Below are 5000 nucleotides of genomic sequence, written 5' to 3' on the forward strand. Positions count from 1 at the left end.
GATTGGCGTTTATTTACAACGTGCAATTACTACGTTTTGAGCTCTGAAAGGATACTAATCAACTATGCATATTAGGAAGAACACCAACAGGCAGGTATATACTATATCTCGTTTTAGATAAAAGCTGTTATGTTCAGATGATTTTATAGCAGTGGTATCTAAATGCACAAACTGGATTCCCTATAAAAATGGACATGAATTTGTATAACAATGCCTAGAGAGAGAGAGAGAGAGAGAGAGAGAGAGAGAGAGAGAGAGAGATAGAGAGAGAATGGGGTAAGGAATACTGGAAGAGCATATTATCGGATTAACCAATCAAACAATTATTCTGAGCCAAATTCCCGCATCACTCCAATCGTAATATCTTGCAAACAAATGTAATTTACAATGTAATATGAAATAAAACAATATAATGAAGCTCTATGATATTTAACCAATGGACAAAACAATATAATGTTCTGTGATATTTAACCAATATACAAAACAATGTAATGAAGGTCTATGATATTTAACCAATATACAAAAGTTACAAACACCTACCTACAAACCGTCAAAGAAAGATCACGAACGAACGCAGCCTGGAACAGAAAAAGAGAAAATATTCAGAAAACGCAAAGTGCACCGACGCTCGTAATTTGGGGAAGGAACAGCACGAAATAAGATCATCAAGAAATAAGTCAGGTGGAGAGAAAACAAAAGAGGAAAAATTACGTAGCCGTGGAGGAGAGAAAAACTTCGATTATCGAAGGAAGGATTAAAGGAAAGTTGTCGAGGAAGGTTGTGGGGGAAGATGGTGAGAAAAGTTGGTGAGGAAAGATAGTTAGATGCTAAAAGGATAATGCGCTGGACGCTGTAAGCAAGGAGTAAAATTATGATGATAAACGGGGTATAGGAAATACTATGTAAAAACAATTCTGGACATTAACGATGATGTAATTTTACCATTAATAAATTAAAATGCAATACATTTGATAAATTACAGAAGTGAGTTGAATTCTCGAGGAAGGTAAAATTGATATGTTCAATATTAGCCTCTGATTAAGTCTTGAAAAAATATTTAGATATGCCCACTGAACTATTAGAGTATTGACAGGATAATTATGTAGATTCTGGAAGGTCTGGGGTAGACTTCTTTGGAAATACAGATTATCTATTAACAAAAACTTTCTCCATACCGTCTTTTAAAATGATGTAGAAACTCGAAAATATTTAGCAGTTTTTTGATTCACCATTTGCTTCAGCATGAATATCGATTTTTATAATAAAGTATCTTGAATACTTAACTTAAGTGCACTTCCCAGAATGAAACCAAACAGAAAGTTTCATGGCCCTTTTCCATCTTACACAATGCTAACGGTATTTTCTATACTTCTTTTACAACACTATAATTATACTAAATAATTGCGTTCTGCCAATTAACAAAATACAAAAAAAATGCTTTCAGAAGTACAAATATGAGCGCTTGTTTGAAGTAAAGCTTTCAACTCATTTTTCCCAAATATTCTGCTCGTATAACGTCCCTATTAACTGCATACCGCATATCCGTGTAATTGTGAATATTACTAAGTGTATATGATATGAAATCCATTACAATCGAAGCTATTCTAAGTTTCCTATTAATTATTTCTGTTAAGATTAGCTCTTCAACGGTAGCCTTTGACACTGAATGCATTAAGGAATGTCACTTAAAGGATTAGCGGGAACATTTAGAGCTAAAGGCATTAATTGCTAGAATTGGCATAACCTAAAACTGATTAAAATCTTGTATGTCCTTCACTTCAATCAAGATGACAAAAGGATCTGAGAATATTGGTGGCTTATATACAAAGCTTTCTATTAGTTATTGTTATGCTCGTTGGTCAATTAACTCAACTTGCTAAGTTTCTACATATTAGTGTCCTTATGTGAAAAAGAGAAAATGAGCAAAGTGGATGGATTTGCAGTAGGATACAAATGAAATAGCATACTACCCATGAAATAACAGACAAAAACTGGTATACATATATGACTGAACTTTAGAACACCTCGCACACTTATTCAAACTTCATAAATCACTAGTTGTCAAATGAACTTTCCCGCAGTCTACAAACTCAAGAATGAAATTCCTTTCCTTTGCTACTACATAGTGAAGCATTCTCTCTTCAATGGAATAAGAATGCTCCACAAAACTATCTGTTACTGCTATTTCTTTTTAATTTTGGTTATTGTGCAGATGAAAATTGTGGAAATTATTGAGGAGTACAATTCGCTTGGCCTATTATTAAAACGTTTGAATACGTTCTGTAGGAAAGTCTAAGGAAATTACGATAAAGGCTAACTGCCAGATTGGCTTCCGATCAGAGAAGCACAGAAGCAAAAAGTAAGGGAGTGTAGCACGTTAATGGAACTTGAAAAAGTATTGGCACAAAGTGCCCGAAAATATATTGAGGTGGACATTAAAAGACAAAGGGTACCAGAAAGACATTAACCAGTGATAATGGTCTACCACAAGATCAGATTTAGATTTAAGATGGAAAGTGTACCAAATATATCAATGCTGGTGTCCAAGGATCATCGATGAATCCATTGCTCTTGATCATAGCAATGGAAAACGGGGCCATTAGAAGCTACTTTTTATAAAAGACCTAGAGCTAAGTGCAGAATATAGGTATAAAAACATTAGAGGATGCAATACTGTAATTGTATTGAAGCTTTGAACTGAGTTGTAAGATAAAGGGACTACTGAGCGTAATGCCAGAATTGATGGACATAAACATTTCAGAAAATTTGACTGGAAAATCAATTAAAAATGTATGCTTTTGCCAAGCAAAGTAAATCAAGGGTAGTAAAATCAACAATTTCAAGAAAAATACAAAATTACTAATGTTGCTATGTGGACGATGGCTGCTACTATACTGAGGAGGTAACTCATAGACAAAAGCAATTAGTTTTATGGTCTTCACAGGCTACAAGTAAAATCACTGAGTAGAAATCTGAGGCTGGGCAAGTACTTAACATATTCATATTATGGATGCAAGGTCTTCACTTATGCATTTTTTTTTTTTTTTTTTTTTTTTTTTTTTTTGCTGGAAAAAATTAGGGATGAAGCTGTACCACGATACATAACGGTATCGAAGGTGCTGTACTGAATAAAAATTGGCGAACAGTAAACAGAGATTATGATAAGTGATGACGTTACTGAGAACAAGTCATTGATACATAAGTTGATATAAATTGTTATCTACAGTCACTTTATGATACACAAGATAGGTTTGTTGTTAACTACACTTGCTGCGAATGGGGCTATTTATGGTAATGGGAATAAAGTTCAGTTGCAATGGGGTATTGCCTTATTAGATATCATACTATTTAGTACTAGTATTTTTCAATCTGGCTAACCAAATAAATAGGACAAAATTAATACAGTATACAGTTGAAACAAAATTCACAAAAAACGTCTATGTGAACAGAATAGATAAACCAAACGATAAATTTAATCAAAATATTTCAACTACTGAATAATCCCTTCACAGGAAGTTATTGACAAACTAAATGGGTTTTTTTTTAACTTAATATCAGTCTTATTTGACCTTTATCCTGAAGATTCGTCCGTTCTATTACTAATGAGAGTAAAATTGATGCTCCAGAGCAATGCTTTCAGTCCAGATTGGTTAATTTATATTTAAGAAATTATAAAAATATCAAGTAAAATGAGATACAAGTTCTCTAAGAATCTCTGATATGAGGCAAGATTTATATTTCTTCCAAGAAATCTGATGTTGAAAGTACACTTGGATCTGAGAATTACAAAACTTGCTAAGAATTTTGTCCCAACAATGTTAGTATATTCAATACAGATATGCCAAAAAATATGAAGCATTCGCCCTTATGTAAAAACTATTATTCCAACGCAAATTTCATTACCTTGCCCAATCTTGGGAACAGTAAGTCCTTTACAGTTAACTAGATAATATACAATTTGAATAACAAATCTAGAGTAACTAAGAAAAAAGATTGTTATAAGAAAATTCATTATCTGCAAAATTATTTTCTTAAAATAAAATAGTTAGCTTCATGGTAACATAAGCAATAAAACCACAAATTTAAAAGCTAATTCAGTAATATAAAGAGAACAACAGAACAGGAAAGAAGAGGCGTAATTACTGGCAGTTATTGACCAAACAAAAAATTACCTGAAACTATATTCCGTATTGTGATTTTCTCTCTCATTTAGGGTTAAAATCTAGAATTAAATTTGAGAATTTCATAAAGAAAAAAATAATCATAAGGGTTTGTCAATTCTGAGATATCCCTGACAATTGGTGCCAGTTGATACTAGTCTCAATGAATAGTGGTGACTCTTAACATTTCTTGTGTTGTTCATATAATTAGACTTTACCGTCTTATTTGGTATTCATATGAGTTACATCCACATAAACAATGTATCTAATTTGTGTACTAATGTGTTCGTTTTATATATATATATATATATATATATATATATATATATATATATATATATATATATATATATATATATATATATATATATATATATAAAACTACTCATTAAATCTGTATGGTGTACAACAACTTTTTATAAAAAAGGGAAACAATGCTTCCCTTCTCGAATCTAAATTGAAATAAGCAACTAATATCTTGAAAGGCCAGTTCAACATTAAAATGAGTATTAAAGCACTAAGATACAAACAATCAAGGAAAACAAGTACTTTTTAATACATTTTGATAAATTACAATACATGATCGCACCGGAGGAAATACAAGTACTGCAGAAATCCAATTTCATCTCAGTTAAATTTGGTATGTACAATATGTAGCAACCAAACAAATTTGGTTTTACCAAACCAAATTTGTTTTCAAATTCCCAAAAGCTCTCTTGGGTAAGATTACTGAGCCTGTTTACATTATATAATTTTGAAAATCCTGGCATTTAGCTACACTTACAGTCAACTGTTCAAGGGTAAAATTAATGAAATATTGTATATGTGTGTATAGAAATA

Source organism: Macrobrachium nipponense, chromosome 23 (genome assembly GCF_015104395.2).
Source record: "Macrobrachium nipponense isolate FS-2020 chromosome 23, ASM1510439v2, whole genome shotgun sequence".
Classification (NCBI taxonomy): domain Eukaryota; kingdom Metazoa; phylum Arthropoda; class Malacostraca; order Decapoda; family Palaemonidae; genus Macrobrachium; species Macrobrachium nipponense.